The sequence below is a fragment of the Mycteria americana genome, chromosome 1 (assembly GCF_035582795.1).
Source record: "Mycteria americana isolate JAX WOST 10 ecotype Jacksonville Zoo and Gardens chromosome 1, USCA_MyAme_1.0, whole genome shotgun sequence".
Taxonomy (NCBI): Eukaryota; Metazoa; Chordata; class Aves; order Ciconiiformes; family Ciconiidae; genus Mycteria; species Mycteria americana.
In genome coordinates, this window is record NC_134365.1 from 1217034 (window position 1) to 1238599 (window position 21566).

Sequence of the window (21566 nt, forward strand, 5' to 3'; positions counted from 1 at the left end):
GTGCGTGCAAAGGGGGGGTGCAAGGGGGGGGTGCAAGGGGAGGTGTGCAAGGGAGGAGGAGCGTGCAAGTGAGAGGTGTGCAAGGGGGAACGGGTGTGCAAGGGAGGGGTGTGCAAGGGAGATGTGTAAGGAAGGAGGGGGTGTTCAAGGGGGGGGTGAGTGTGCAAGGGGGGGCAAGGGGACAGGGGAGCGTGCAAGGCGGGAGGAGATTGTGGAGGGCGGGAGGGGGCGTGCGAGGCGGGCGTGCAAGGCGGGTGTGCAAGGCGGGTGCGCAGGGCAGGGGGTGTGCGAGGCGGGAGTGCGAGGCAGGTGTGCGAGGCGGGAGGGGCGGGTAAAGCAGGTGTGCAAGGGGGAGAGGTGTGCAAGCGAGGGGTGTGCAAGGGGGCGGGTGTGCAAGGGAGAGGGGGGATGTGCAAGGGGGGAGGGGTGTGCAAGGGGGGCGTGCAAGGGGGAATGAGGGGGCAGGGGAGGAGGGGGCTGTGCAAGGGGGGAGGGGTGTGCAAGGGGGGTGCGTGCAAAGGGGGGGTGCAAGGGGGGTGTGCAAGGGAGGAGGAGTGTGCAAGCGAGAGGTGTGCAAGGGGGAACGGGTGTGCAAGGGAGATGTGTAAGGAAGGAGGGGGTGTTCAAGGGGGGGGGTGAGTGTGCAAGGGGGGGCAAGGGGACAGGGGAGCGTGCAAGGCGGGAGGAGATTGTGGAGGGTGGGAGGGGGCGTGCGAGGAGGGTGTGCGAGGCGGGTGTGCAAGGCGGGTGCGCAGGGCGGGGGGTGTGCGAGGCGGGGGGGGCGGGTAAAGCAGGTGTGCAAGGGGGAGGGGTGTGCAAGCGAGGGGTGTGCAAGGGGGCGGGTGTGCAAGGCGGGAGGAGGGCGGGGCGGCAGAGGGCGAGTGTGCAAGGGGCGGGGCCAGAGGGCAAGGGGCGGGGCCCCGGGGTCAGGGGCATCGGTGCATCAGCACATCCCGGTGCTCCCAGTATGGCCCAGTACCCCCCAGCACATCCCAGTGCTCCCAGTACCCCCCAGTACATCCCAGTACGCTGCCGCCCGGGACCCCGCGGGCTCAGGCACCAACACCCACGCGAGGCTCCTGGCAGAGCCGCCCACGGCCACGCGGGGTCACGGCGGGGGGGGGGGGGGCACCCAGGGGACCCCGGGACCCCCCGGCTCCTCGCGGTGAGCGCGGCCCCGCGGGCCCTTTAAGGGGCGTGGTCAGGGCGGCACCGCCCCGGGGGCGTGGCGGAATGGGGGCGCGGAGCGGCCACGAGGGGGCGCCCGGGTGCGAGAGGGGCGGGGCCGAGACCGCCCAGTGCCTCCCAGTAACCCCCCAGTGACCCCCAGTGCCTCCCAGTAACCCCCCAGTGACCCCCAGTGCCTCCCAGTAACCCCCCAGTGCCTCCCAGTGTCCCTCCCAGTGCCCCCCAGTCCCTCCCAGTGGCCCCCAGTTCATTCCAGTTCATCCCAGTGACCCCCCCCCGTGCCTTCCAGTGTCCCTCCCAGTGCCCCCCCAGTGAACCCTAGTGCCTCCCAGTTCATCCCAGTGGACTCCCAGTGCCTCCCAGTGTCCCTCCCACTGCCCCCCAGTGCCTCCCAGTACCCCCCTAGTGCCCCCCCCAGTGCTTCCCAGTGCATCCCAGTAACCCCCTAGTGACCCCCAGTGCCTCCCAGTAACCCCCTAGTGACCCCCAGTACCTCCCAGTGCCCCCCAGTGCATCCCAGTGCCCTCCCAGTGCCCCACCAGTCCCTCCCAGTGTCCCCCCAGTGCCCTCCCAGTGTCCACCCCGTGCATCCCAGTCCCTCCCAGTGCCCCCCCAGTTCATCCTAGTGCCCTCCCAGTGCCCCCTAGTGCATCCCAGTGTCCCTCCCACTGCCCCCCAGTGCCTCCCAGTGTCCCTCCCAGTGACCCCCAGTGCCTCCCAGTGCATACCAGTAACCCCCTAGTGACCCCCAGTGTCTCCCAGTGCCCTACCAGTTCCTCCCAGTGTCCCCCCCATGCATCCCAGTGTCTCCCAGTGCTCCCCCAGTTCATCCTAGTGCCCTCCCAGTGCCCCCCAGTGCATCCCAGTAACCCCCAGTGCCTCCCAGTGTCCCTCCCAGTGCATACCAGTAACCCCCTAGTGCCCCCCAGTGCCTCCCAGTAACTCCCTAGTGACCCCCAGTGCCTCCCAGTGCCCCCCAGTGCCCTCCCAGTGCCCCCCCAGTTCATCCTAGTGCCCTCCCAGTGCCCCTCAGTTCATCCCAGTGCCTCCCAGTGCCCTCCCAGTCACCCCCCCAGTGTCTCCCAGTGCATCCCGGTGCCTCCCAGCACCCCCCACTGTGACCCAGTGCCCCCCCAGTGCCTCCCAGCACCCCCCCAGTGCCCCCCAGTGTCCCTCCCAGTGAGCCCCAGTGCCACTCCCAGTGCCTCCCAGTGCCCCCCCAGTGAACCCTAGTGAACCCCAGTGTCCCCCCACTGCCTCCCAGTTCATCCCAGTGGACTCCCAGTGCCCTCTGGGTGCCTCTCAGCGTCCCCCAGTGTCCCCCAGTACCTCCCAGTGCATACCAGTGTCCCCCCAGTGCATCCCAGTGCCCCCCAGTGCCCCCCCAGTGCATCCCAGTGTCCCCCCAGTGCCCCCCAGTTCATCCCAGTGTCCCGCCAGTGCATCCCAGTGCCCCCCCACTGCCCTCCCAGTACCCCCTGTGCATCCCAGTTCATCCCAGTGTCCCCCCAGTTCATCCCAGTGCCCCCCAGTTCATCCCAGTGCCTCCCAGTTCATCCCAGTGCCTCCCAGTGCCCTCCCAGTCCCCCCCCAGTGTCTCCCAGTCCCCCCCCAGTGCATCCCAGCACCTGCCCAGTGTGACCCAGTGCTCCCCCAGTGCCTCCCAGCACCCCCCTAGTTCCCCCCCCAGTGCTTCCCAGTGCATCCCAGTGTCCCCCCAGTGCATCCCAGTGCCCTCCAGTGCCTCCCAGTAACCCCCTAGTGACCCCCAGGGCCTCCCAGTGTCCCTCCCAGTGCCCCCCAGTAATCCCCGAGTACATGCCAGTGCCTCCCAGTTCATCCCAGTAACCGCCCAGTGCCTCCCAGTAACCCCCTAGTACATGCCAGTGCCTCCCAGTTCATCCCAGTAACCCCCCAGTGCCCCCCAGTAACCCCCTAGTGACCCCCAGTGCCCCCAGTAACCCCCGAGTACATGCCAGTGCCTCCCAGTTCATCCCAGTAACCCCCCAGTAACCCCCTAGTGACCCCCAGTGCCTCCCAGTAACCCCCCAGCACATGCCAGTGCCTCCCAGTTCATCCCAGTAACCTCCCAGTGCCCCCCAGTAACCCCCTAGTGACCCCCAGTGCCTCCCAGTAACTCCCGAGTACATGCCAGTGCCTCCCAGTTCATCCCAGTAACCCCCCAGTGCCCCCCAGTAACCCCCCAGTGCCCTCCCAGTGCCCTCCCAGTCCCTCCCAGTGCCCCCAGTGCCGCAGGCCGCCCCTCTCTCTCCTCTCTTTATTGGTGCCGGCCCCCGCAGCAGCAGCGCCCCCAACCCCTCCCGCGCCCCCTGACCCCTGACCCCTGACCCCCGACCGCCCCTCCCCCCTCAGCACTCGATGGGCTCCTCCAGCAGCCGCCGCGGGGGGAGGGGCACCCCGGGCCCCGCCCCCTCCTCCTCGCTCCCCTCCTCCAGGGCCGGGAGCCCCCCCGGGGGTGCCCGCCCCTCCCCCCGCCCCCCCGCAGCCTCCTCCGCCGCGGGGGGGGCGGGGGGAGGGGGAGGGGGAGGGGAAGGGGGAGGGGACCCCTCCCCCGGCCGCCCCACCCCCACCGAGTTGCTCTGGGCTTTGGGGGTGGGGGGGGGCTGCGGGGCGGGGGGAGGGGCGGGGGTGCCCTCCCCCCCCTCGCTGGGGCAGTAGAGGCTGGGCGGGGTCGGCGACGATTTCCCGGCGGGGACCTGGGGGGAGGGGGCGCAGAGGGGTCAGTGGGGACCCCCCCCCCAGGGACCCCCCCCCCACCCAGGGGACACCCCCCCCCCAGCACCCCGCCCAGCCCGGGGACCCCCAGCACCCTTGGGGGGGGACGGGGGGGGGCTGAGGGCAGGGTGATGCTGTGCCCCTCCCCCACCCCCCCCAGCACCCTTGGGTGGGGGATGGGGGGGTGAGGGCAGGGTGATGCTGTGCCCCTCCCCCCACCCCCCCCAGCACCCTTGGGTGGGGGATGGGGGGCTGAGGGCAGGGTGATGCTGTGCCCCTCCCCCACCCCCCCCAGCACCCTTGGGTGGGGGATGGGGGGCTGAGGGCAGGGTGATGCTGTGCCCCTCCCCCACCCCCCCCAGCACCCTTGGGTGGGGGATGGGGGCAGGGTGATGCTGTGCCCCTCCCCCACCCACCCCCAGCACCCTGGGGGGGGATGGGGGGGGTGAGGGCAGGGTGATGCTGTGCCCCTCCCCCACCCCCCCCAGCACCCTTGGGTGGGGGATGGGGGGGGTGAGGGCAGGGTGATGCTGTGCCCCTCCCCCACCCCCCAGCACCCTTGGGTGGGGGGTGGGGGCAGGGTGATGCTGTGCCCCTCCCCCACCCCCCAGCACCCTTGGGTGGGGGGTGGGGGCAGGGTGATGCTGTGCCCCTCCCCCACCCTCCCCAGCACCCTGGGGGGGGATGGGGGATGGGGGGGTGCCGAGGCCTGCCCTCCCCCACCCCGGGGTGGGGGGGTCCCCCCTCCCCCACCCCGAACTCACCGGCTGGAACCACCTCAGGCTCTGCGGGGGGGGGGGGAGAGGAGTCAGGTGGGGGCCCGGAGGCACGGGGGGGGGGGGGGCGGGGGGGTCCCTACCACGTTGGGGTGCTTCTCGGCGGCCAGCGCCGCCCGGGCGGGCCCCCCCCGCTGCCGCCGGCGCTGCTTCGCGGCCCGCAGGGCGAGGAAGAGGAGGGCGGCGGCGAGGAGCAGCAGGGCCCCCAGCCCCCCCGCCAGCCCCCCCCGCCTGCAGCCGGCTGCGGCCCGGCCCCGCCTCCGAGGGGTCCCGGGGGGCTGCGGGGAGAGGGGAGCGTCGGGGGGGGCAGGGGCTGGGGGGACCCCAGCAGGGGGGGCAGGGGGCTGGGGGGCAGGGGGGACCCCAACAGTGGGGGGCAGGGGGCTGGGGGGCAGGGGGGGGACCCCAATAGTAGGGGGTTGGGGGGCAGGGGGGACCCCAATAGTGGGGGGCACGGGGCTGGGGGGCAGGGGGGGACCCCAGCATTGGGGGGCAGGGGGAGGACCCCAACAGTGGGGGGCAGGGGGCTGGGGGGCAGGGGGGAACCCGGGGGGGGGCAGGGGGCTGGGGGGCAGGGGGGGGGACCCCAATAGTGGAGGACAGGGGGCTGGGGGGCAGGGGGACCCCAACATTGGGGGAGGCACGGGGCTGGGGGGCAGGGGGGGACCTGGGGGGTCCCGGTGCTGTGGGGCAGGAGGTGACCTGGTGGCGGTCCCAGTGCCGTGGGGTGGGAGGGGACCTGGGGGGGGGCGGTGCCGTGGGGCAGGAGAGGACCCTGGGGGGGGTCCCAGTGCCGTGGGGCAGGAGGGGACCCCACCCCTGGGGGGGGTCCCAGTGCCGTGGGGCGGGAGGGGACCCCATCCCTGGGGGGTGCTGGTGCCGTGGGGCAGGAGGTGACCTGGGGGGTCCCGGTGCCGTGGGGCAGGAGGGGACCCCATCCCTGGGGGGTCCCAGTGCCATGGGGCGGGAGGGGACCCCATCCCTGGGGGGTCCCGGTGCCGCGGGGCAGGAGAGGACCCTGGGGGGGGTCCCGGTGCCATGGGGCGGGGGCCTGGGGGCAGAGCCCCCTCCGTACCCGCCTGCCCCGGCCCCAGCACCTCCAGCTCCACCGTGGCGTTCGCCGTCTCCCCCGACTCCTCGTCCCGCGCCAGCACCTGGGCGCCGGCGGCACTGGGGGGGCGCCGGGGGGGACCCGGGGGTGCCCCCCCCCCCCCGGGGGGGACGGGCCCAGGGTCCCCCCGGTCCCTCCCTGCCCCGCGGGGCTCCCGTGGGTGCTCCCCGCCCCGCTGATTTCCTCCCCCATTGCCCCCCCCCCGCCCGCCTTGGGTCCCACCGCCAGCCCCCCCACCGCGTGTCCCCCCCCCCCCACCCCATGTCCCCGTCCCCACCGTGCCCCCCAACCCCCCCGGTGACCCCCAACTCCCCCTGCTACCCCCAGCCCCCCTTGTCCCCCAACCCCCCCCGGTGCCCCCCAACTCCCCTTGTACCCCCCAACCCCCCTGGTACCCCCAGCCCCCCGGTGCCCCCCAACTCCCCCGGCTACCCCCAACCCCTTTGGTACCCCCCAACCTCCCTCTTGCCCCCCAAGTCTCCTTGTACCCCCCAACTCCCCCTGGCACCCCCAACTGCCCCTGTGCCCCCCAACTCCCCCAGTACCCCCCAATTTCCCCGCTGACCCCCCAGCCCCCTTGGTGCCCCCCAACTCCCCTTGTACCCCCCGAGTCTCCTTGTACCCCCCAGCCCCCCCGATACCCCCCAACCCCCCTGTGTCCCCCCCACCCCCCCTTGCACCCCCCAGCCCCCCCACCTGCAGGCTGTAGGCCTGGCTGGGCCGCAGGCGGTCGGCGCGGGCCACCAGTAGCCCGTTGGGCATCACCTGGAAGAGCTGCCCGCGGCCGGCGGGGGGGCGCAGGCTGTACCGCACCTGGGGGTTCACACCCTGCGGGGGGGCACCCTGCCTCAGCCCCCTGCCCGCGCCCTGCCCGCACCCTGCCCGCACCCTGCCTGCACCCTGCCTCAGCCCCCTGCCTCAGCCCCCTGCCCGCACCCTGCCCGCACCCTGCCCGCCCCCTGCCCGCCCTGCCCGCACCCTGCCTGCACCCTGCCTGCACCCTGCCCGCACCCTGCCTGCACCCCTGCCTGCACCCCTGCCCGCACCCCTGCCCGCACCCTGCCTGCACCCTGCCCGCACCCTGCCCGCACCCTGCCTGTGCCCTGCCTCAGCCCCCTGCCTGCACCCTGCCCGCACCCTGCCCGCACCCTGCCCGCACCCTGCCTGCACCCCTGCCCGCACCCTGCCTGCACCCTGCCTGTGCCCTGCCCGCACCCTGCCTGTGCCCTGCCTCAGCCCCCTGCCCGCACCCTGCCCGCACCCTGCCCGCGCCCTGCCTGTGCCCTGCCTGTGCCCTGCCTCAGCCCCCTGCCCGCACCCCTGCCCGCACCCTGCCCGCACCCCTGCCTGCACCCCTGCCTGCACCCTGCCTGCACCCCTGCCTGCACCCCTGCCCGCCCCCTGCCCGCCCCCTGCCCGCCCCCTGCCCGCACCCCTGCCCGCACCCTGCCCGCGCCCTGCCTGCACCCTGCCCGCCCCCTGCCTCAGCCCCCTGCCTGCACCCTGCCCGCACCCTGCCCGCACCCTGCCTGCACCCTGCCTGCACCCCTGCCCGCACCCTGCCTGCACCCTGCCTGTGCCCTGCCCGCACCCTGCCTGTGCCCTGCCTGTGCCCTGCCTCAGCCCCCTGCCCGCACCCTGCCCGCACCCTGCCCGCGCCCTGCCTGTGCCCTGCCTGTGCCCTGCCTCAGCCCCCCTGCCCGCACCCCTGCCCGCACCCTGCCCGCACCCCTGCCTGCACCCCTGCCTGCACCCTGCCTGCACCCCTGCCTGCACCCCTGCCCGCCCCCTGTGCCCTGCCTCAGCCCCCTGCCCGCACCCTGCCCGCACCCTGCCCGCGCCCTGCCTGTGCCCTGCCTGTGCCCTGCCTCAGCCCCCTGCCCGCACCCCTGCCCGCACCCTGCCCGCACCCCTGCCTGCACCCCTGCCTGCACCCTGCCTGCACCCCTGCCTGCACCCCTGCCCGCCCCCCTGCCCGCCCCCTGCCCGCCCCCTGCCCGCACCCCTGCCCGCACCCTGCCCGCGCCCTGCCTGCACCCTGCCCGCCCCCTGCCTCAGCCCCCTGCCTGCAACCCCTGCCTGCACCCTGCCCGCCCCCTGCCCGCGCCCACCTCGGGGAAGTCGGGGTCGTGGGCGCGCAGGGCCAGCACCCGCCCGCCGAAGGTGAGGAGGAGCGCGGCCTCGTGCGTGCCGGCGGGGACGAAGGCCCGGTACGTCGAGCGGGCGAAGCGCGGCGGGTGCCGGTTGGCGGCCAGCACCCGCACCACCGCCTGCGTCACCGCGTACTTGTTGGCGTCATTCACCTGCGAGGCCTGCGGGGGGGGAGGGGAGGGGAGGGGGGGAGGGGGCACCCGCCGTGAGCCCCCCCCCCCCCCCCCCCCCCGCCAGCCTGCACCCATGGGTGCTGCCCGGCACCGCAGCGCCGGGGGAAGCCCCCGGTGCCATGGGGGTCACCCAGCCCCGGGCAGCACCCACCGCCCCCGGGACCCCCATCCCCCCCCACATCCCCCACCCTGGGGACCCCCATCTCCCCCCTCATCCCCATCCCCCCAGGGACCCCCATCCCCCCGGGCCCCCCACCCCCCGGGGGTGCCCCCATCCCCCTGGGTGCCCCCCATCTCCCCCCTCATCCCCGTCCCCCCGGGGACCCCCATGCCCCCGGACCCCCGGGGGTGCCCCCCACCATGACGCTCAGGCTGATGGCGGGGGTCCGCCGGCTGCTCTCCACGGCCCGCAGCAGCGTGATGGCCCCCGTCGCGTTGTCGATGTGGAAGCGGCCGCTCTCCTGGCCTGGGGGGGGGGGGCAGGGCTCCGCTGGGGACCCCCGCCCCCCCCCGCCCCCCCAGGGACCCTCACCCCCTCCCCCACCACGGGGCACGGTGAGAAACTCCCCCCTCCCCCACCCCCGGGGCATCCCTGGGGGGGGTCCCCAATGTCGTCGTCGTCCCCCCCCCCCTCGCACCTTCAAACCTGCACCCCCAGGGCTGGGAGAACCCCCCCTTTTTTGGGGGGGGAGCAGATGGGGGGGCTTATGAACCCTTCGAGCACCGATACGGGGGGGTTAACCCCTCCGGGCTGGAGCACCCTTGGGTGCCATAACCCCCCCCGGCACGGACCCCCCCCAGCAGGGACCCCCCCCCAGCATGGACACCCCCCCGCCTGCCCCAGGGACTGGGGGGCGCGGGGGGGGACTGGCCCTGTGACCCCCCCGGGCACTGCAGCCGGCTCTGCCCACCCATGTCCATGTCCGTGTGTCCACACCCACCCACGTCCGTGTGTCCCCGCCCACCCAGGCCCACCCACGTCCATGTGTCCACGTCCATCTGTCCACGCCCACCCATGTCCGTGTGTCCATGCCCACCCATGTCCGTGTGTCCACGCCCACGCATCCCTGCCCACCCACGTCCCTGCCCACCCGTGCCATGTGTCCATACCCACCCATGTCCGTGTGTCCATGCCCACCCATGCCCACGCATCCCTGCCCACCCGTGTCCGTGTGTCCATGCCCACACATCCCTGCCCACCCGTGTCCCTGCCCACCCGTGCCATGTGTCCATACCCACCCATGTCCGTGTGTCCATGCCCACACATGCCCACACATCCCTGCCCACCTGCGTCCCTGCCCACCCATGTCCCTGCCCACCCATGTCCCTGCCCACCCGTGTCTTTGTGTCCCCGCCCACCCATGCCCACGCGTCCTTGCCTGCCCACGCCCACCTGTGTCCCTGCCCACCCGTCCCTGCCCACCCATGCCCACCCGTGTCCCTGCCCACCTGTGTCCATGTGTCCCTGCCCACCCATGTCTGTGTGTCCCTGCCCACCTGTCCCTGCCCACCCGTGTCTGTGTGTCCCTGCCCACCCACGCCCACCTGTGTCCCTGCCCACCCATGTCCATGTGTCCATGCCCACCCATGTCCCTGCCGACCTGTGTCTGTGTGTCTGTGCCCACCCATGTCCCTGCCCACCCATGTCCATGTGTCCCTGCCCACCCGTCCCTGCCCACCCACGCCCACCCGTGTCCCTGCCCACCCGTGTCCGTGTGTCCCTGCCCACCCATGCCCACGCGTCCTTGCCCGCCCACGCCCACCCGTGTCCCTGCCCACCCGTGTCCGTGTGTCCCTGCCCCCCCGCGCCCCGCCCGTACCTGCCAGCAGCGCGTAGGTGACGGCCGCCCTCAGGCCCCTGTCCCCGTCCTCGGCGTAGACGGAGCCGGGGCTGAAGCTCAGGGGACCCCCCTGGGGGGGCGGGGGGGGGAGGGGGGGGTGGGTGGGCAACACGGGCGGGGGGGGGGGGGGGGGAAGGGTCCCACCTCGGCCCCCCGGCACCCCCCGCCGCCCCCGCGTCCCCACCTGGAGCTGGCCCTCGGTGACGTTGGCGGTGTAGACGGGGCTGGTGCAGACGGTGAGGCCGCGGTGGGCGCGGGGGGTGCAGGGCAGGAACTGGGGGTACTGGTCGTCCCCGTCCAGCACGTTCACCCGCACGCGGGCGGAGGCGTTGAACCGCTCCTTGGTGTTCATCTCCTGACGGACGGACGGACGGACGGACGGCGTGGGGGGGGGGGGGGGCAGAGAGCTCCCCCGGACCCTGCTTGGGGGGGGGGGGGCTGGGGGGGGGGCGAGCCCTGCCTGCTGGGAGACGCTGGGGTGCTGCCCGGCTGGGCGCAGGCCGTGTGTCCCCCCCCACCCCCGGGACAGGGACCCCCAGGGACAGGGACCCCAGTGGGACAAGGACACCCGCGGGACAAGGACCCCCAGGGGACAAGGACATTCAGGGACAGGGACCCCCAGGGGACAGGGACCCCCAGGGACAGGGACCCCCAAGGCAGAGGGACCCCCACGGGACAAGGACATCCAGGCCCAGGGACCCCCAGGGGACAGGGACCCCCAGGCACAGGGACCCCAGTGGGACAAGGACACCCAGGGACAGGGACCCCCATGGGACAGGGACCCCCAGGGGACAGGGACACCTATGGGGCAGGACCCCCACGGCACAGGGGCCCCCATGGGACAGGGACCCCCAGGCACGGGGACCCCCATGGGACAGGGACCCCCAGGGGACAGGGACCCCCAGGCACAGGGACCCCCAGGGGACAGGGACCCCACGGCCCAGGGACCCCCATGGGACAGGGCCCCCCAGGGGACAGGGACCCCCAGGGGACAAGGACCCCCATGCACAGGGACCCCCAGGCATGGGGATGCACCAGGCACAGGGACCCCCAGGGGACAGAGACCCCACGGCCCAGGGACCCCCATGGGACAGGGACCCCCAGGGACTGGGCCCCCCAGGGGACACGGGGTGCCCCCGAGGTCCCGGCGCGGGGCAGGGGGTGCCGGCAGGCGGGTGCCCCCCCGGCAGGGCCCGCGGGCGCGGGGGGGCCGGGCGCCCATTAGGGAAATGAGGGGGATTGAGGGCAGGTGCCGGGGGCTGGCGGGGTCACGTCACCCCCAATTAGCGGGGACAGCGGGGATCGGCCGGCGGCACGGCGGGGGGACGGGGGACGGCGTCGCCCCCACGCGCGCGCACCCTCCGTGCGTCACGGCAGCGCCGGGGTGGGGTGGGGGCGGGGGACCCCGAGGACTGGCGCGGGCACGAGGACCCCAGACCCACGGCGGAGGGGTGGCACGGGGGGGAGATGGCAGGGACACGAGGGGACGCGGGGGACACACGGCATGGCCGCGAGGTCCCCAGACCCACGGCGGAGGGGTGGCACGGGGGGGAGGTGGCAGGGACACGGGGGACGCAGGGAGGTGGGGGGGACGCGGCGTGGCCACGAGGTCCCCAGACCCACGGCAGTGGGGTGGCATGGACACGGGGGGGAGATGGCACGGACACGAGGGGACACAGCATGGCCACGAGGTCCCCAGACCCACGGCAGTGGGGCTGCATGGACATGGGGACGGAGATGGCACAGACACGAGGGGACACAGGGACATGGGGGGGGACACGGCACGGCCACGAGGTGCCCAGACCCATGGCGGTGGGGCTGCATGGACACGGGGTGGAGATGGCACGGACACGAGGGGACACAGGGACACGGCACGGCCACGAGGTCCCCAGACCCACGGCAGTGGGGCTGCATGGACATGGGGACAGAGACGGTCTGGACACGAGGGGACACAGGGACATGGGGGGGGCAGAGGTCCCCAGACCCACGGCAGTGGGGCTGCATGGACACGGGGATGGAGATGGCACGGACACGAGGGGACACAGGGACATGGGGGGGGACACGGCACGGCCACGAGGTGCCCAGACCCACGGTGGTGGGGCTGCATGGACATGGGGACAGAGACGGCACGGACACGAGGGGACACAGGGACATGGGGCAGGCAGAGGTCCCCAGACCCACGGCAGTGGGGCTGCATGGACACAGGGATGGAGACGGCACGGACACAAGGGGACACAGGGACACGGGGCGGGCAGAAGGGCCACGGCGTGTCCTCCAGGTCCCCGTGCCCACACGGGCGGGTCGGCGCGGGCAGGGGCGCGGGCAGGGGCGCGGGCAGGGCGCGGGCAGGGGGCGGGCAGGGGGTCCCGCCGGCGGCGGGGGGCTCACCACGGCGGTGACCACCACCTCCAGCTGCTGCCGGCTCTCGAAGTCGAGGGCGCGGGCCAGCACCACCTTCCCGCTGTTGGGCAGGTCGATGCGGAAGAACCTGGCGTCGGGCTGGGGGCCGGGCGGGGGGCTCAGCGCCGGCAGATGGCCGCGGCGTCCCCTCCGCGTCCCCCCGCCCCCCGTCCCCCCTCGCCCCCGCGCGGCCTCGCGTCCCCCCTCGCCCCCGCCCCCGGGCTCACCGAGGCCGTGTCGATGACGTACATGAGCGCGTCCCCGTCCGCGTCCTCCGCCCGCGTGCTGAACACCACCGAGTGCACGGCCGCCAGCTGACGGCGCCCACGCGTCACCGCCCGCGCCCCCCCACGCGCCCCGGTGACCCCAAACCCTCCTGGGTGTCCCCGTCCCTCTTGGGTGTCCCCGTCCCTCTTGGGTGTCACCGTCCCCTCCTGGGTGTCCCTGTCCCCTCCTGGGTGTCCCCAGCCCTTCTTGGGTGTCCCTGTCCCCTCTTGGGTGTCACCATCCCTCTTGGGTGTCCCTGTCCCCTCCTGGGTGTCCCCGTCCCTCTTGGGTGTCACCGTCCCTCTTGGGTGTCCCTGTCCCCTCTTGGGTGTCCCCATCCCACCTAGGTGTCACCGTCCCTCTTGGGTGTCCCTGTCCCCTCCTGGGTGTCCCCAGCCCTTCTTGGGTGTCCCCATCCCCTCTTGGGTGTCCCCAGCCCTTCTTGGTGTCCCTGTCCCCTCTTGGGTGTCCCCATCCCCTCCTGGGTGTCCCTGTCCCCCCCTGGGTGCCCCCAGCCCTTCTTGGGTGTCCCCGTCCCCTCTTGGGTGTCACCATCCCTCTTGGGTGTCCCTGTCCCCTCTTGGGTGTCCCCGTCCCACCTAGGTGTCCCTGTCCCTCTTGGGTGTCACCGTCCCCTCTTGGGTGTCACCGTCCCCTCTTGGGTGTCCCTGTCCCCTCTTGGGTGTCCCCGTCCCACCTAGGTGTCCCTGTCCCTCCTGGGTGTCCCTGTCCCCTCCTGGGTGCCCCCAGCCCTTCTTGGGTGTCCCCGTCCCTCCTGGATGTCCCCATCCCTCCATGGGTGTCCCCGTCCCCCCTGGGCACCCCACCTTCTCCCAGCGCCAGCCCTGTCCCCGTCCCCACCATCCCTATTCCCAGCCCTGTCCCTGTCCCCATTCCTGTCCCAGCGCCATCCCTGTCCCCACGGCCATCCCTATGACGCCCCTGTCCTGGTGCCCATCCCTGTCACCGTGACCGTGACCGTGCCTGTCCCCACCTCCACCCGTCCCCGTCCCCAGTCCATGCCCGTGGCCACCCCTGTCCCAGCCCTGTCCCTGTCCCCGTGCCTACAACCATCCCTGTCCTGGTGCCCGTCCCCATCCCTGTCCCCTTCCCTATGACCATGTCCCCATCCCTGTCCCCATGACCATGACCATGTCCCCATCTCTGTCCCCATCCCCATCCCTGTCCCCATGCCTGTCCCCATGACCATGACCATGTCCCCATCCCTGTCCCCATCCCCGTCCCCATCCCTGTCCCCATGACCATGTCCCCATCTCTGTCCCCGTCCCCATCCCTGTCCCCATGACCATGACCATGTCCCCATCCCTGTCCCCATCCCTGTCCCCATCCCTGTCCCCATGACCATGTCCCCATCCCTGTCCCCGTCCCTGTCCCCATGACCATGTCCCCATCCCTGTCCCCATCCCTGTCCCCATGACCATGACCATGTCTCCATCCCCGTCCCCATCCCCGTCCCCATCCCTGTCCCCACGACCACGTCCCCGTCCCGGCACCTCGCTGACGTTGTGGGTGAGGACGGTGGCCCCCTGGAAGTGGGGCCGGTTGTCGTTCTCGTTGAGGACCTGGACGATGATCCGGTACTCGACCTGCCAGGGGACACGGCGGGGGGCACAGGCTGGGACCCTGCCCCATGGAGCACCCAGCACCCCTTGGGGTCCCCGCGGGCGCGGTGGCCGTACCGGGGAGAAGCCGTCCTCGGTGCACGTCAGGGCCACCATCAGCACCGGGGACTCCAGCTCCTGCAAGGGACGGGGCGTTGGGCAGGGGGACGCGGCGGGTGGGTGGGGGGCTGCCCCACAGGGACACCCCACCCAGGGGGTGCAGGATGGACGGAGGTGGGTGCAGGTGGGTGCAGGATGGGTGTTGGCTGGATGAGGGCGTAGCAGGTAGGTACAGCATGGGCAGAAGGTGGAGGCAGCGCAGGATGGTGGAGGGTGGACCCCGGGTGGATGGAGGAGGGATGGAGCGTGGACCCAGGATGGACCCAGGACGGACCCAGGGTGGACCCAGGGTGGATGGAGGAAGGATGGAGGATGGAGGAGGGATGGAGCATGGACCCAGGATGGACCCAGGACGGACCCAGGGTGGATGGAGAATGGATGGAGAATGGATGGAGGATGGACACTGCAGGATGGATGGAGGGTGGACCCAGGGTGGATGGAGGAAGGATGGAGGATGGACCCAGGAAGGACCCAGGAAGGACCCAGGATGGATGGAGGATGGACGATGGATGGACGATGGATGGAAGATGGACGGAGGAAGGACCCAGGATGGATGGAGGATGGATGATGGATGGAGGATGGACCCAGGAAGGACCCAGGAAGGACCCAGGATGGATGGAGGATGGAGGATGGACGATGGATGATGGATGGAAGATGGACGGAGGAAGGACCCAGGATGGATGGAGGATGGACAATGGATGGAGGAAGGACCCAGGATGGACCCAGGGTGGACGGAGGAAGGACAGAGGATGGATGGAGGATGGACACTGCAGGATGGACCCAGGATGGACCCAGGGTGGACACCGTAGGATGGATGGAGGATGGACCCCAGATGGATGGAGGATGGAGAGGATGGACACCAGAGGATGGATGGAGGGTGGACCCAGGGTGGACCCAGGAAGGACCCAGGGTGGATGGAGGATGGATGGAGGATGGACACTGCAGGATGGACCCAGGATGGACCCAGGGTGGAGGGAAGGACCCAGGATGGGTGCAGGTGGGTGCAGGATGGATGGAGGATGGACGGAGGGACAGAGGATGGGTGCGGGGCGGACGCAGGTGGATGGAAGATGGATGGAGGAGGGACAGGCAGATGCAGGATGGAGGCAGGCGGATGGAGAACGGACGGAGGCTGGACGGAGGCTGGACACCGGAGGATGGACGGAGGAAGGACCTGGGATGGACACAGGGTGGATGGAGGATGGACGGACGATGGATGGAGGAAGAACCCAGGATGGATTGAGGGTGGACGATGGATGCAGGAAGGACGGACAATGGATGGAGGATGGATGGAGGAAAGACGATGGATGGAGGAAGGACCCAGGTTGGATGGGTGATGGACGATGGATGGAGGATGGATGGAGGAAGGACCCAGGATGGATGGAGGAAGGACCCAGGATGGACGGACGAAGGACCCAGGATGGACGGACGATGGAGGAAGGACCCAGGATGGACGGACGAAGGACCCAGGATGGATGGAGGAAGGACCCAGGATGGACGGACGATGGAGGAAGGACCCAGGATGGATGGAAGAAGGACACAGGATGGATGGAGGATGGATGATGGATGGAGGAAGGTCCCCGGATGGATGGAGGAAGGACCCGGGACGGATGGATGAAGGACCCAGGACGGACGGAGGCTGGATGGAGGCCGATGGCCCAGGGCGGTGGCAGCGGCAGCACCTCACGGTCCAGGGCCCGCCCGGCCGAGACGTTGAGCCGCACGCTGCGGCCGTCCAGGTAGAACCAAGCGGCGTCGGTGCCGGCCAGGCAGAGCTGGAGCCCGGCGCCGCCCGTGTCCCCCGCCGCCGGCAGCCGGGCCACCAGGCTCCCGTGGGCGCTGTTCTCCGCGATCTCCGTGAACAGGTTCCCGAAGCCGCTGCACCCGTCGCCCCGGGCTGCCGCCACCGCCGGGTCAGGGGACAGGGACGCGCGTCCGGCCACCCCCTGTCCCCCTGCCCACGGGGTGCGCGGCCCGGGGGTCCCCGTCCCCTGGGTGTCCCCGTCCCCTAGGTCACCATCTCCAGGTCCCCGGCCCCAGGTCTCCGCGCCTTAAGGTCCCCACGCCTGCAGGTCACCGTCACCCGTGTCCCGCTCCCTGGACCCCCGTCTCCGGTGTCCCCCTGGGTCCCCACCCTTTTGGTCCCCGTGCCCCTCAGGTCCTCGCCCCCAAGTCCCCATCCCCGAGAGGTGCCATCACCAGCGTCCCTACACCCAGGTGCCCACCCCTGGGTCCCCACCTCCAGGGTCCCCTTCCCCAGGTCCCCACTCCCTGGTGACCCCGTCCCCTGGGTCCCCATCCTTGGGTCCCCATATGTCATGGTTGCCACCCCCAAGGTCCCCATGCCTTAGGGTCCCCATCTCTGGGTCCCCATCTCCGGGTCCCCACGGCCCCACCAGCCACCGGCTCCCTCCCAGCCCTGTGCCCCCACCCGTCCCCGGTGTCCCCAGCGTCCCCGGTGCCACCCCCCTGCCCACGCTCACCCGTGGCCAGCTGCAGCACCAGGCAGGTAGCCAGGAGGGCCGGGCAGGACGGTGCCGCCATGGGGACCGGGGACGGGGACGGGGACAGGGCCCTCGGTGGCAGCCTGCGGCCGGGGGAGAAGGATGGGGGCTGGCACCCCCGGCTCTGTGTCCCTGTCCCTCGCCCCCTGCGTCCCCACCCCCGTGTCCCATCAGCCGTGGGCCCGTGCCTGCCACCCCCAGGTCCCCACCCCTGGGTCCCCATCCCTGTCCCCATCTCTGTGACCCAGGGTGTGGGTCCCCCATGCCCCTGTCCCCACCCCTGGGTCCCCACCCCTGGGTCCCCTTCCCCTGGGGTCCCCGTGCCCATGTCCCTGTCCCCAGGACCCTGTGCTTGGGTCCCCATGTCCGTGTCCCCACCCCTGGGTCCCCTTCCCCAGGGGTCCCCATCCCTGTCCCCCTGTCCCCATCCGGGGGTCCCCTTCGTATGGGTCCCCACGGCCACAAACCCACCCCTGTCCCCACGTGTGGCTCGTCATCCCCTGGGTCCCCTTCCCCTGGGGTGCCCGTACCCCTGTCCCCATCCCTGTCCCCCCATCTGGGGGTCCCCTTCCCCTTGGGTCCCCATCCCTGTCCCCACCCCTGGGTCTCCACCCCTGGGGTCCCCTTCCCCTGGGTCCCCTCCCCAGGACCCCACGTTTGGGTGCCCCTGTCCCTAGGGTGTCCCCAGGGTGTCCCCAAGGTGTCCCCAGGGTGTCCCCAGGGTGTCCCCAGGGTGGTCTCACCGGCCTCGGTGGCTGGGGGTCGGCCGGGCCCCGGCGATGGGGGGGGCGATGTGCCCACGCCAGGCCGCCACCGCTCCCTGTGGGGACAGCCGTGTCCCCCGTGTCCCCCCCGTGTCCCCCCCGTGTCCCCCCCGCCTGTGCACACCCCCCCACGCACCGCGTGCCCCACACGCGTGTGTCGTCGTCCCCCCCCATGGGGTCTGCAGGGGTGGGGGGTCCCCCAGCCCCCCCTCCTGTGGGCGTGGGGACCATATGGTGCCCCCCCGCTGCCCCACCCCCACCAGACGCTGGTCCTACACCCCCCCCCCCAATTAGCTGCCGGTAATTAGGGCAGGGGGAGGGGGGGGGGCTCTCCCCATCTGCCACCCCCACCCCCCCCGGCACCGGGATGGGTGGGGGGGGTCCCCATCCTGCCCCCCCCAGGGATCCCTCCCCCGGTGGGGGGCACGGGGGGGCCCTCGGTGTGCTCCCCCCGCCCCGCCGCGGCCAGAGCCCCCCCCCCCCCCGCCGGGCAGCGCCCGCCCCCCCCCGTCCGGGACCCCCCCCGGGGCTCCGGCCCCCCCCGGCCCCCCCGGCCCCCGTTACCTGCCCGGCGCTGCTGCCCCGGCCCGGGCCGGGACGGGCGGGCGGATCAGCGGTGGGATGAGCCGCGGCGGGCGGGGCTGCCCTGCCTGTGCTGCCTGCACTGCCTGCACTGCCCTGCCTGCCCTGCCTGTGCTGCCTGCACTGCCCTGCCTGTGCTGCCCTGTCTGCCCTGCCTGCACTGCCCTGCCTGCACTGCCTGCCCTGCCTGCACTGCCCTGCCTGTGCTGCCCTGCCTGCCCTGCCCTGCCTACCCTGCCTGTGCTGCCCTGCCTGTGCTGCCTGCGCTGCCTGTGCTGCCCTGCCTACCCTGCCTGTGCTGCCCTGCCTGTGCTGCCTGCGCTGCCTGTGCTGCCCTGCCTGCACTGCCCTGCCTGCACTGCCTGCCCTGCCTGCGCTGCCCTGCCTGTGCTGCCCTGCCTGTGCTGCCTGCACTGCCCTGCCTGCGCTGCCTGCACTGCCTGTGCTGCCCTGCCTGCCCTGCCTGCACTGCCCTGCCTGTGCTGCCCTGCCTGTGCTGCCTGCCCTGCCTGTGCTGCCCGGGGGTATCTCCTGCCTGCGCTGCCTGCCCTGTCTGCGCTGCCTCTGCTGCCTGAGAGTATCTCCTGCCTGCCCTGCCTGCACTGCCCTCCCTGCCTCTGCTGCCTGGGGGTATCTCCTGCCCGCCCTGCCCGCTCTGCCTGCAGTGCTTGAGGCTGCCTGAAGAAATAACCTGCCTGCACCACCTGCACTGTCTTTGCTGCCTGCACTGCCTGCTCTGCCTGGGGGTGTCCCCTGCCTGCGCTGCCTGCGCTGCCTGGAGTATCGCCTGCCCGCGCTGCTGGTGCTGCCTGTGCTGCCTGTGCTGCCTACCCACTTCCCCTGCCTGTCGGGTCACCTGCCTGCGCTGCCTGCACCGGGGGCGCGCACACCCGCTCCCTGTGCACGCCCGTGTGCACCCCGGGCAGGGGGGCGAGGGCTGGGTGTCGGGGCGTGAGCACCCTGTGCACCCCGGGCGGGTGTGCAAGGGCCGGGGCGTGAGCACCCCGTGCACCCCTGGATGGGTGTGCAAGGGCCGGGGCTGGGGCGTGAGCACCCCGTGCACGCCAAAGCGGGTGTGCAAGGGCCAGGGTCGGGGCGTGAGCACCCCATGCACCCCTGGATGGGTGTGCAAGGGCGGGTGTCAGGGCGTGAGCACCCTGTGCACGCCAAAGTGGGTGTGCAAGGGCCGGGGTCGGTGTGTGAGCACCCCGTGCACCCCTGGATGGGCGTGCAAGGGCCGGGGCTGAGGTGTGAGCACCCCGTGCACCCCGGGCGGGTGTGCAAGGGCGGGTGTCGGTGTGTCCTGGCGCTGAGCCGCCCTAAGCCGCTTTGGGGACAAAGAGGATCAACGCGTCCGGGCCGCGGGGACGGGGCGGGGGTGGGGAGCACCCACAGCCCCCCCGGGCGCGTGGGAGGGTGCGTGGGCGTGCACGCACACGCGGGGGGTGGGTGAGTGCACGCAAAGGGGTGGGCACGCACGCGTGCGCCTGCGTGTGCTTGCACACGCGTGTGTGTGTGTGTGTGCGTGTGTGCGCACCCCGGGATGGGGGGGTCCCCATTGAGCCCCACCCCGGGGGGACCCAGCACCCCAAGGTGGGGGGGGGCATTGATCCCCACAGCCCGAGATCGGGGGTCCCCACCCAGCCCTGCACCCCCACACCGGGGGGACCCGGCCCCCCGCGGTCTGGGGTCCCCATTGAGCCCCACACCCTGGCACTGGGGGGACCCAGCACCCCGGGATGTGGGGTGTGTCCCGGCCCCCCCCCCCAAGGCGCAGACCCCCACACCGCAGGGACCCAGCCCCACACCCCGGCAGCGGGGGGGGACAAGGACATGGGGGGACTGGGGACATGGGGCTGGGGACGGGGGGGGGACACAAGGCGGTGGGGCTGGGGACATCGGGGACATGGGGATGTGAGGGGAGGGGGACAGGGGTGGGGACATGAGGGGACAGGGACGTGGGGATTGGGGACGTGGACTGGGGACAAGGCTGTGGGGCTGGGGAAGCAGGGGCTGGGGGACAGGGACATGGGGATTTGGGACATCAGGGGATGGGGGGGACAAGGGCTGAGGACAGGGGAGACAGGGACATGGGGCTGGGAGGGACAAGGGACATGGGGCTGGGGACAGGGGGGATAAGGCTGTGGGGCTGAGGACATGGGGGACAGGGACATGGGGCTGGGGACAGGGGGAGCAGGGACGGCAGGACAGGGACCTGGGGATTGGGGACATCAGGGGACAGGGACATAGGGCTGGGGACAGGGGGGATAAGGCTGTGGGGCTGAGGACATGGGGGACTGGGGACGTGGGGGGACAGGGACATGGGGCTGGGAGGGACGGCAGGACAGGGACATGGGGCTGGGGACAGGGACACGGGGACAGGGGGCTGGGGACAGGGACACGGGGACAGGGATGGCAGGACAGGGACATGGGGCTGGGGACAGGGACACAGGGACAGGGACACGGGGACAGGGGGAGCAGGGACGGCAGGACAGGGACCTGGGGACATCAGGGGACAGGGACATGGGGCTGGGGGGACAAGGCGGTGGGGCTGGGGACATGGGGGGACAGGGACACGGGGGTGTGGGGGTGTGTGTGTGTGTCCCATCCCCCCAGCCCCCCCCGAGGACCCCCAGGTCCCTGTCCCTCCCCTGTGTGTCCCCACAGCGTGTCCCTTGTGTCCCCCCCCCAGGAACACGCTGAGCCGCCAGGCCCTGCTGTCCCCCCTGCTGTCCCCACTATTGTCCCCTCTGCTGTCCCCACGGCGCGACCCACAGAGCAGAGCAGCCGGCGAGCAGTGACAGCACGTGTTGGGGACACTGGGTGTGTGTGGGGGGGACACAGGACACAACGTCTGGGCACGCCGGGGGACACACACACACACACACGGACACCCACCCCCCCACCCCGGGGTGCCGCGCCGACGGTGACAACACCGCGCCGCGTGTCCTTGGGGTGTCCCCTCCCCGCGTCGGGCGCGCCCAGGCGGTGGCACTTCCCCCTCCGGCGCCCGTCACCGGACGGCTGAGCCAGCGTCACGGGACCGCGCCGCGACCCCCCCGGCACCCAGCACCCACGGACCCCCCCAGCACCCTGGGGTGGGGCACAGACCCCTGGGGTGGGGTGGGGACCCCCAGATCAGGGTGGGGACCCCTGGATTGGAGTGAGGACCCCCAGGGTGGGATGGGGACCCCTGGATCAAGGTGGGGACCCCCAGGGTGGGGTGAGGACCCCCAGGACAGGGTGGGGACCCCTGGATCAGGCTGAGGACCCCCCGGGTGGGATGGGGACCCTCGGGGCAGGGTGGGGACCCCCAGGGCTGAGATGAAGA

The 21566-nt window shown here is 72.6% G+C and overlaps 1 long non-coding RNA gene across 1 annotated transcript; it reads right to left on the reverse strand.

Moving 5' to 3' along the window:
• Nucleotides 1-3859: 3859 nt before the first annotated feature.
• Nucleotides 3860-4894, reverse strand: LOC142404534 (uncharacterized). Its single transcript, XR_012773890.1, has 3 exons — nucleotides 4784-4894; nucleotides 4689-4709; nucleotides 3860-3905 (listed from the first exon to the last, which is right to left on the reverse strand). It is a non-coding gene; the product is annotated as an uncharacterized LOC142404534 (long non-coding RNA).
• Between the last annotated feature and the right edge of the window lie 16672 nt (nucleotides 4895-21566).